This window comes from Cupressus sempervirens, chromosome 7 (assembly GCF_028749045.1).
Source record: "Cupressus sempervirens isolate cs-2001-9-10 chromosome 7, ASM2874904v1, whole genome shotgun sequence".
Lineage (NCBI taxonomy): Eukaryota > Viridiplantae > Streptophyta > Pinopsida > Cupressales > Cupressaceae > Cupressus > Cupressus sempervirens.
This window is the reverse complement of record NC_143124.1, coordinates 688,389,797-688,401,297: the sequence shown is the minus strand read 5'-3', so window position 1 is coordinate 688,401,297 and position 11,501 is coordinate 688,389,797. Positions and strand designations below refer to the sequence as shown.

Sequence of the window (11,501 nt, the reverse complement as noted above, 5' to 3'; positions counted from 1 at the left end):
TTGCCGAGAGTCATGATTTTGTTTTTGGGTGTTGACACATCCTGAACCCCGAGCACCCAATGGGTGCGACAAGGAACGCTGTGGTGTGTCCCTGCCCCATCCCCTCACAAAGGTGGGAGAGCCGTGTAAGTGAATCATGCGAGTGCACCCATCCTAAACATAGAACACTCCAAGCGACGAGTCAACACACCTGGGCAAGCCAACGGGGGGTTGCGACAGTCCTGACTTGCCGCCGTCAAAACGATGGATCCCTGGCACAGTGCCGCGCACGCGATCGGACCATGAAATCTCAACAGGGGACGAGGCCCGGACCCCCTCTGAACTGCAACTGAGCAGAGACCTCTCGCTCTGACGCAGACATCGTTCGAAGGCACCGATCCTAATCTAGATTACATCCGAGTCTCTTCTTCACCCCGTGGGGAATCCACGCTTTCGATCATGGGCCTTCGATGTGACCCTCGACCTCGACGGTGCTGGACCCATAGCTTGGCGGTCCAGCACATCGCTGCAGGGCTGAGTGTCCGCATGTCGCTGAGATTTCTGGGGCGGGGAGGAGGCCAGCTCCATCCCCTACATGATTCAGGGTCTCGAACTGACAATGATCCTACTGCAGGTTCACCTACGATAACCTTGTTACGACTTCTCCTTCCTCTAAATGATAAGGTTCAGTGAACTTCTCGCGACGTCGCTGACAGGAACTGCCGTCGTCGCCGCGATCTGAACACTTCACTGGATCATTCAATCGGTAGGAGCGACGGGTGGTGTGTACAAAGGGTAGGGACGTAGTCAACGCGAGCTGATGACTCGCACTTACTAGGAATTCCTCGTTGAAGATGAATAATTGCAATGGTCTATCCCCATCATGATGCAATTTGGCAAGATTTCCCAAACCTTTCGGGCTAGGGAGAGAAACTCGTTGGTTGCATCAGTGTAGCGTGCGTGCGGCCCAGAACATCTAAGGGCATCAAAAACCTGTTATTGCCTCAAACTTCCATGGCCTAGGAGGCCATAGTCCCTCTAAGAAGCTAGCCGCGAAGGGGAACCTCCGCGTAGCTAGTTAGCAGGCTAAGGTCTCGTTTGTTAACAGAATTAACCAGACAAATCGCTCCACCAACTAAGAATGGCCATGCACCACCACCCATAGAATCAAGAAAGAGCTCTCAATCTGTCAATCCTTACTATGTCTGGACCTGGTAAGTTTCCCTGTGTTGAGTCAAATTAAGCCGCAGGCTCCACTCCTGGTGGTGCCCTTCCGTCAATTCCTTTAAGTTTCAGCCTTGCGACCATACTCACCCCAGAACCCAAACACTCTGATTTCTTAGAAGGTGCTGGCGGAGTCCTTAGAGCAACATCCGATGATCCTAGGTCGGCATCGTTTATGGTTGAGACTAGGACGGTATCTGATCGTCTTCGAGCCCCCAACTTTTGTTCTTGATTAATGAAAACGTCCTTGGCAAATGCTTTCGCAGTGGTTCGTCTTCCATAAATCCAAGAATTTCACCTCTAACAATGAAATACGAATGCCCCCGACAGTCCCTATTAATCATTACTCTGGTCCCGAAGGCCAACGGAACAGGACCAGACTCCTATCGCGTTATTCCATTCTAATGTATTCAGAGTGTAGGCTTGCTTTGAGCACTCTAATTTTTTCAAAGTAATGGCGCCGGAACCGCGACCCAGCCAATTAAGGCCAGGAACACGCCGCCGGCAGAAGGGACTTGAGGGCCAGTGCACACCCAAAAGTTGGACCGACCGTGACGACCCAAGGTCCAACTATGAGCTTTTTAACTGCAACAACTTAAATATACGCAATTGGAGCTGGAATTACCGTGGCTGCTGGCACCAGACTTTCCCTCCAATGGATCCTTGTTAAGGGATTTAGATTGTACTCATTCCAATTACCAGACTCGATGAGCCCAGTATTGTTATTTATTGTCACTACCTCCCCGTGTCAGGATTGGGTAATTTGTGCGCCTGCTGCCTTCCTTGGATGTGGTAGCCATTTCTCAGGCTCCCTCTCCGGAATTGAACCCTAATTCTTCGTCACCCGTCACCACCATGGTAGGCCTCTATCCTACCATTGAAAGTTGATAGGGCAGAAATTTGAATGAAGCGTCGCCAGCACAAAGGCCGTGCGATCCATCGAGTTATCATGAATCACCGGAATAGCGGGCGAGCCCGCACCGACCTTTTATCTAATAAATGCATCCCTTCCGAGATTCAAGATTTGGTGCACGTATTAGCTCTAGAATTACTACGGTTATCCGAGTAGCAAAGTACCATCAAAGAAACTATAACTGATTTAATGAGCCATCCGCAGTTTCACAGTCTGAAATAGTTCATACTTAGACATGCATGGCTTAATCTTTGAGACAAGTATATGACTACTGGCAGGATCAACCAGGTAGCTTCTAACAACGAGGGGACCCCCAAGACCTGCTACAGCCAAGGGATGCCCGCCGCGATGGGAAACCAAAATTTGCATTCACTCTGTCATGCATCCAAACATAATCCGCCGACCAAGCAACAAGAATGACGTTCATAGCACATATAGGACTCGCAACGCTCAAAGATTTCGCACAAGAGGAAAGAAGCCTCGAGTCTATACGAGATGCACCGCGCACGTAGCCACCTCAATTGTAAGGCCACTAAGAGACATCCATTTCCCAGGCATATGCCTCCTATACGCCTGTTGAGGTGCACCCGCACAGACAAAATCCTTCTCGATCGCAACAAACATTTTCCCATGATGAAGAGCTGGTTGCCGAAGTGCCAACGGAGACCACCGTGCTGAAGGGTGAAGGGTCGTGCGAGTCAAAAGCATGGCTGGTTATGCGATTGGCGGGGGCATCACTGTGCACGCGACCACCTCAATTATAAGGCCACTCGAGGGCATCATGTATAACAACACCCCCTCCGCACATTTATAGGTGATGAGAGCCTGCCCGCATACATGGACATGTCAAATATCTTTGGCAAATATATCCTTTCCCAGCACAGCCTCGCTAACCGTTCCTCTTGACACGTGATCTGCCAGCGCAGGTATAGAAAAGTTCCTACGGCTGAACACTCACACTAGCATTGTCGGACAAGCTTCAATCTCATGCACATGCACATACCGAAGAACTGGCACCGCGAGGGAACCACCCGCGAGCACCCACATGTCGGCAAAAAGCATTCGTGCGATTTCTTCCCCTAGACATACACGTTGGGCCTGCACTTGTCGGAGCATTGCAAAGATGAGCGCTTTGGTTCGCAGGAGCCTGAGAAGAACATCTCGTACGAAACCCGTTCCCCCAAAATGCTTGAATCACAAATGCTTGCAGCAGGGTCGTAATGCAAAGATGTACACCGCGCATGCGACCGAGTAAGGACACTAAGAGACATCCATTTCCCAGGCATATGCCCCCTACACGCTTTTTGGTGTACCCCGTATAAACAGCCATACTTCGACAAGCCCTCCCAGAATTTTGCATCTGAAGAGAGAGATGAAACGCCTTGGGCTTTTTGTCCACACAATGCAAACACCGAACGCTCTCTTTAGGGGGGAGCTGAAGAAGAGTATCTCCCACAGAACCCACGAGCCGCAGCCATTCGGATTGCACAGGGCAGGACAGGGCATGGAGAGTTTCCACATCCAAAAAAAAATTATCAGTAATACTCTATGCTTCTACTGGCCCGGACCACAAAGGCTGTCACGACAGTGCCATGCACTTCTGTAGGATGAGACAGTGAAGAGGCGAGCACACACTGAGAATGCACTAGCGAATAAATTATGCGGCAACCAAACCTTTCGCCGGCCCCCCTCTCAATCCCAAGGCTCTACCGATCGGCAAAAAACTTAGGGTGGAGAGTGGACCCTTGATGAAATTAGGGACGTCGAGCAATGCACTCGTGCAACCATCTCTTTCCTTCTTGCCGTCCACGCTGGATAAAAATGCAATGATAGAACGTGCCAATGAGACGGAGCCCTTGGCTACAAGATACAACTCCATACACACTCAGCAACAAGCGCATCTTAGAATCGAACACCAAATGTGCAGTGTGTTGCAAGCCATGCAGACACCTACATATAGGGTATATCCATCAAAACAAAGTGACAAGTACTTCCCACTAGCTCTGCCATTGCGATTACCAAATGGGATAATACTCACCGCCATAGATTAATGACCATCATTACCATCTCAGAATAGATACAAGCACATCGAGCTTCATCCGATCAGCTGGATGAATTTCACCTTGAAGGGGCCCAGTCCAAAAGTTCCGAAGGTCATCTCCTGGAACTCTCAAGAACAAGGCCCATCTTACATGCAAACTTTGCTACTGCGCAAACATAGGTTGCAATTAAAGAGAAATTGCAAGGCCGTCACAATGGCCCGAGGCCAATGCTCCGACTAAGTCAATTTTCTCTTGCAATCACCATGCCGTCGTTCACAGAGAGATCTCCCCATTCACTTGTGACGCGACGCACAATCCAAGGGCTAGACGCGAGCTCGCCCTTGAAAGGCCACTTTCCAAGGCATCCCCCGATGACACATTAGAACGACAACCACTGTCGAACCATTTCCCAATGTTGTGCCGATCGAGTTGGCACAGAGCCGCTAGACGAGGGCTCCCATTTTAGATCGAGTTTTAAAATCACCAAGAAGAGGCGGTGAGGGATGGCAACCGATGCCAAACCTTTTTCCGAAATTGTGCCAGCTGAGTGACTAGAAAACATGCTTTACGCGATAGGCACGCAAAAAATTTTGCTACAACACCAAGCACCCACCTCATGGCTAGAGACAAGGGCTCGCCATTAGATCAACTTCGAAATCGATGAACAGACGCGTTGTAGAATGGCAACCGCTGCCAAGTCTCTTCCGTAGTTGCGTCGGTCAAGTGATCGAAGAAGGTGATCTAAGAGAGGGTCCAAGCGTAGGCATTCGTTGGGGGATTCACGCCGATGGCATAAATTTATGCAATACCCGAGCAACACCAGACGGAGGTGGTGCTAGACGAGGGCTCCCATTTTAGATCGAGTTTTAAAATCACCGAGTAGACGCGATGAGGGCTGGCAACCACTGCCAAACCTTTTTCCAAAATTGCGCCATCTGAGTGACAAGAAAACATGATCTAAAGGAGAGTCCAGGAATAGCACCCTCGAGGGTGGGCTTCATGCCCCTCTAATTGATTCAACGTCGGCGTCCACCGTTTCAAAATCTGACATATCCATCCGCCCTGACAGCGGCGTTGAATCAATGAGGAGGGCATAGGAGAGGCTCGCGGCAACCACCTCTCCCGTTGTAGCCACGATAGGCACGCAAAAAATTTTGCTAGAGCGCCAAGCACCCACCTCATGGCTAGAGACAAGGGCTCGCCATTAGATCAACTTTGAAATCGCTGAATAGACGCACTGTAGAATGGCAACCGCTACCAAGTCTCTTCCGTAGTTGCATCGGTCGAGTGATCAAACAAGGTGATCTAAGAGAGGGTCCAAGCGTAGGCATTCGTTGGGGGATTCGTGCCGATGGCATAAATTTATGCAATACTCGAGCAACACCGGACGGAGGTGCTAGACGAGGGCTCCTATTTTAGATCGAGTTTTAAAATCACCGACTAGACGCGGTGAGGGCTGGCAACCGCTGCCAAACCTTTTTCCGAAATTGCGCCAGCTGAGTGACAAGAAAACATGATCTAAAGGAGAGTCCAGGAATAGCACCCTCGAGGGTGGGCTTCATGCCCCTCTAATTGATTCAACATCGGCGTCCACTGTTTCAAAATCTGACATATCCATCTGCCCTGACAGCAGCATTGAATCAATGAGCTGGGCACGGGAGAGGCTCGCGGCAACCACCTCTCCCATTGTAGCCATGATAGGCACACAAAAAATTTTGCTAGAGCGCCAAGCACCCACCTCATGGCTAGAGACAAGGTCTCGCCATTAGATCAAACTTCAAAATAGGTGAACAGACACGGTGTAGAATGGCAACCGCTGCCAAGTCTCTTCCGTGGTTGCGTCGGTCGAGTGATCGAAGAAGGTGATCTAAGAGAGGGTCCAAGCATAGGCATTTGTTGGGGGGATTCACGCCGATGGCATAAATTTATGCAATACCCGAGCAACACCGGACGGAGGTACTAGATGAGGGCTCCCATTTTAGATCGAGTTTTAAAATCACCAAGTAGACGCGGTGAGGGCTGGCAACCGCTACCAAACCTTTTTCTGAAATTGCGGCAGCTGAGTGACAAGAAAACATGATCTAAAGGAGAGTCCAGGAATAGCACCCTCGAGGGTGGGCTTCATGCCCGTCTAATTGATTCAACGTCGGCGTCCACCGTTTCAAAATCGGACCCATCCATCTGCCCTGACAGCGGCATTGAATCAATGAGGGGTTCACGGGAGAGGCTCACAACAACCACCTCTCCCCTTGTAGCCATGATAGGCACGCAAAAAATTTTGCTAGAGCGCCAAGCACCCACCTCATGGCTAGAGACAAGGGATCGCCATTAGATCAACTTTGAAATTGCTGAACAGACGCGCTGTAGAATGGCAACCGCTGCCAAGTCTCTTCCGTAGTTACGTCGGTCGAGTGATCGAAGAAGGTGATCTAAGAGAGGGTCCAAGCGTAGGCATTCATTGGGGGATTCGCGCCGATGGCATAAATTTATGCAATACCCGAGCAACACCGGACGGAGGTGCTAGACGAGGGCTCCCGTTTTAGATCGAGTTTTAAAATCACCGAGTAGACGCGGTGAGGGCTGGCAACCACTGCCAAACCTTTTTCTGAAATTGCACCAGCTGAGTGACAAGAAAACATGATCTAAAGGAGAGTCCAGGAATAGCACCCTCCAGGGTGGGCTTCATGCCCCTCTAATTGATTCAACGTCGGCGTCCACCGTTTCAAAATCCGACACATCCATCCGCCCTGACAGTGGCATTGAATCAATGAGGGCGGCACGAGAGAGGCTCGCGGCAACCACCTCTCCCCTTGTAGCCACGATAGGCACGCAAAAAGTTTTGCTAGAGTGCCAAGCACCCACTTCATGGCTAGAGACAAGGGCTCGCCATTAGATAAACTTCAAAATCACTGAATAGACGCGCTGTAGAATGGAAACCGCTGCCAAGTCTCTTCCGTAGTTACGTCGGTCGAGTGATCGAAGAAGGTGATCTAAGAGAGGGTCCAAGCGTAGGCATTCGTTGGGGGATTCGCGCCGATGGCATAAATTTATGCAATACCCGAGCAACACCGGACGGAGGTGCTAGACGAGGGCTCCTATTTTAGATCGAGTTTTAAAATCACCGACTAGACGCGGTGAGGGCTGGCAACCGCTGCCAAACCTTTTTCCGAAATTGCGCCAGCTGAGTGACAAGAAAACATGATCTAAAGGAGAGTCCAGGAATAGCACCCTCGAGGGTGGGCTTCATGCCCCTCTAATTGATTCAACGTCGTCGTCCACCTTTTCAAAATCTGACATATCCATCCGCCCTGACAGCGGCATTGAATCAATGAGGGGGGCACGGGAGAGGCTCGTGGCAACCACCTCTCCCATTGTAGCCGTGATGGGCATGCAAAAAATTTTGCTAGAGCGCCAAGCACCCACCTCATGGCTAGAGACAAGGGCTCGCCATTAGATCAACTTCGAAATCGCTGAACAGACGCGCTGTAGAATGCCAACCGCTGCCAAGTCTCTTCCGTAGTTGCGTCGGTCGAGTGATCAAAGAAGGTGATCTAAGAGAGGGTCCAAGCGTAGGCATTCGTTGGGGGATTCGCGCCGATGGCATAATTTTATGCAATACCCGAGCAACACCGGACGGAGGTGCTAGACGAGGGCTCCCATTTTAGATCGAGTTTTAAAATCACCAAGTAGATGCGGTGAGGGATGGCAACCGCTGCCAAACCTTTTTTCGAAATTGCGCCAGCTGAGTGAGAAGAAAACATGATCTAAAGGAGAGTCGAGGAATAGCACATCTGGGGTGGGCTTCATGCCCCTCTAATTGATTCAACGTCGGCGTCCACCGTTTCAAAATCTGACATATCCATCCGCCTTGACACCGGCGTTGAATCAATGAGGGGGGCACGGGAGAGGCTCGCAGCAACCACCTCTCATATATAAGCTATTAGTGCGAGGCTCACTCTGCATTAGAAATTAGCGAACAGAACGCAATCCACCTTAAAAATCCAAATCCTTCAAAATTCCTACCAAACAGCCATTCACGACCCAATTTTTTACGAGGTTGGCAGAGGAGCAAAAGCTTGTCATCGGTTAGGAGATGTGAGTTCATGGAGCCAAGGGACTGAAATGGTCATCGAGCTCATCCGATCAACTGGATGAATTTCACCTTGAAGGGGCCCAATCCAAAAGTTTCGGAGGTCATCTCCTAGAACTCTCAAGAACAAGGCCCATCTTACATGCAAACTCTGCTACTGCGCAAACATAGGTTGCAATTAAAGAGAAATTGCGAGGCCGTCACAATGGCCCGAGGCCAATGGCTCCGACTAATTAAATTTTCTCTTGCAATCACCATGCCACCGTTCACAGAGAGATCTCCCCATTCACTTGTGACGTGACGCACAATCCAAGGTCTAGACGCGAGCTCGCCCTTGAAAGAAAGACCACTTTCCAATATGTCCCCTGATGACACATTGGAACGTCAACCGCTGTCGAACCACTCCCAATGTTGTGCCGATCAAGTTGGCACAGAGGCGACCTTAGGGAGATCCTGCATAGCAATCGGGATGTGCTTTCGTGCCCATCTCTCACAAAAACCAATGTTAGCTATGGACAAATTTGGAATCCAAGGGCTCGCATGCATCGATATCATCGGCACTGGGTCTATATATTCAAAGGCCACGGAGAGGTTCCGATAAGAGAAGCTCCCCTGCTCACTCGCACAAACATCCCAAATTCTAGACACAAGCTCCCGCCCTTAGCATCGCTCTCCAGATCACCGCAATGACACATTGGAATGACAATTGCTGTCGAACAACTCCCAAAATTGTGGCAATGGAGTGAGAAAGAAGAGCAACTTTGGGGAGCCGCGCATAGCAAACAGGCTGTGCTGCTGCTTGATTCCGCTCTTATATAGATCTGAAATCGTTGATTTTGTTTGGAATCCAAGGCTGCATTCATCCTTGCTCAAACAAGCAATGGCTCTTCTAATCGAATGGCCACGGGGAGCTTCCGATAATAAAGGCTCCCTTGTCACTTGTGATGCGCAGGCCAACTGCTAGACGACGGGTCGCCCTTCAGATCGCTGCCTAGGCAACCACCACAACGGCACCATTGGAACGACAACCACTGCCGAACCGTTCTAAAAATTTTGTGCCAAAGAAGTTGTTGCGTAGAGAATGACTCTGGGGAGAGAGCCCTCGTATAGCAAAATCGGGATGGCTTCATGGCCCTCCCAATAGAAACGATGCTGGTGCCAATATTCAAAAAATCCGAATAACATGTCTTTCGCGAACACCAGCACTGATTTCTATTGGGGAGGGTTGCCGAGAACTTTTGTTATTAAAGCTCCCATTGTAAGCCGCGATAGGCACACAAAAAATTGCTAGAGCCCCAAGCACCCACCTCATGGCTAGACAAGGGCTCGCCATTAGTAGATCAACTTCGAAATTGCTGAACAGACACGCTGTGGAATGGCAACCGCTGCCAAGCCTCTTCCGTAATTGCATCAGTCGAGTGATCGAAGAAGGTGATCTAAGAGAGAGTCCAAGGCTAGGGATTCGTTGGGGGATTCGCGCCGATAGCAAAAAATTATGCAATACCCGAGCAACACCGGACGGAGGTGCTAGACGAGGGCTCCCGTTTTAGATCAAGTTTTAACATCACCAAGTAGACGCGGTGAGGGCTGGCAACCGCTACCAAACCTTTTTCCGAAATTGTGCTAGCTGAGTGACAAGAAAACATGATCTAAAGGAGAGTCCAGGAATAGCACCCTCGAGGGTGGGGCTTCATGCCCCTCTAATTGATTCAACGTCGGCGTCCACCATTTCAAAATTTGACATATCCATCCGCCCTGACAGCGGCGTTCAATCAATGAGGGGGGCACGGGAGAGGCTCGTGGCAACCACATCTCCCCTTGTAGCCGTGATAGGCAAGCAAAAAAATTTTGCTAGAGCGCCAAGCACCCACCTCATGGCTAGAGACAAGGGCTCGCCATTAGATCAACTTCGAAATCGCTGAACAGACGCACTGTAGAATGGCAATTGCTGCCAAGTCTCTTCCGCAGTTGCGTCGGTCGAGTGATCGAAGAAGGTGATCTAAGAGAGGGTCCAAGCGTAGGCATTCGTTGGGCGATTTGTGTCGATGGCATAAATTTTTGCAATACCCGAGCAACACCGGACGGAGGTGCTAGACGAGGGCTCCCATTTTAGATCGAGTTTTAAAATCACCAAGTAGACGCGGTGAGGGCTGGCAACCGCTGCCAAACCTTTTTCAAAAATTGCGCCAGCTGAGTTGACAAGAAAACATGATCTAAAGGAGAGTCCAGGAATAGCACCCTCAAGGGTGGGCTTCATGCCCCTCTAATTGATTCAACGTCGGCGTCCACCGTTTCAAAATCTGACATATCCATCTGCCCTGACAGCGGCGTTGAATCAATGAGGGGGGCACGAGAGAGGCTCGCGGCAACCACCTCTCCCGTTGTAGCCGCGATAGGCACGCAAAAGATTTTGCTAGAGTGCCAAGCACCCACCTCATGGCTAGAGACAAGGGCTCGCCATTAGATCAACTTCGAAATCGCTGAACAGACGAGCTGTAGAATGGCAACCGCTGCCAAGTCTCTTCCGTAGTTGCGTCAGTCGAGTGATCGAAGAAGGTGATCTAAGAGAGGGTCCAAGCATGTAGGCATTTGTTGGGGGATTCGCGCCGATGGCATAAATTTATGCAATACCCAAGCAACACCGGACGGAGGTGCTAGAAGAGGGCTCCCATTTTAGATCGAGTTTTAAAATCACCAAGTAGACGCGGTGAGGGCTGGCAACTGCTGCCAAAACTTTTTCCGAAATTGCACGAGCTGAGTGACAAGAAAACATGATCTAAAGGAGAGTCCAGGAATAGCACCCTCGAGGGTGGGCTTTATGCCCCTCTAATTGATTCAACATCGGCGTCCACCGTTTCAAAATCCGACATATCCATCCGCCCTGACAGCAGCCTTGAATCAATGAGGGGGGCACGGGAGAGGCTCGCGGCAACCACCTCTCCCCTTGTAGCTGCGATAGGCACGCAAAAATATTTTGCTAGAGCGCCAAGCACCCACCTCATGGCTAGAGATAAGGGCTCACCATTAGATCAACTTCGAAATTGCTGAACAGATGCTCTATAGAATGGCAACCGCTGCCAAGTCTCTTCCGCAGTTGCGTCGGTCGAGTGATCAAAGAAGGTGATCTAAGAGAGGGTCCAAGCATAGGCATTCGTTGGGGGATTCATGCCGATGGCATAAATTTCTGCAATACCCGAGCAACACCAGACGGAGGTGCTAGACGAGGGCTCCCATTTTAGATCGAGTTTTAAAA

At 50.2% G+C, this 11,501-nt stretch overlaps 2 non-coding genes across 2 annotated transcripts in view; both read right to left on the bottom strand.

Annotated features, from left to right (window-relative positions):
• Positions 1 to 12, bottom strand: part of LOC149548801 (5.8S ribosomal RNA) — a 154-nt gene extending 142 nt beyond the window's left edge. Inside the window, exon 1 of the ribosomal RNA XR_016354958.1 lies at positions 1 to 12. This exon is cut by the window's left edge and continues 142 nt beyond it. This is a non-coding gene — a ribosomal RNA (5.8S ribosomal RNA).
• A 584-nt stretch (positions 13 to 596) lies between these two features.
• Positions 597 to 2,407, bottom strand: LOC149548800 (18S ribosomal RNA). Its single transcript, XR_016354729.1, has one exon. It is a non-coding gene; the product is annotated as an 18S ribosomal RNA (ribosomal RNA).
• Between the last annotated feature and the right edge of the window lie 9,094 nt (positions 2,408 to 11,501).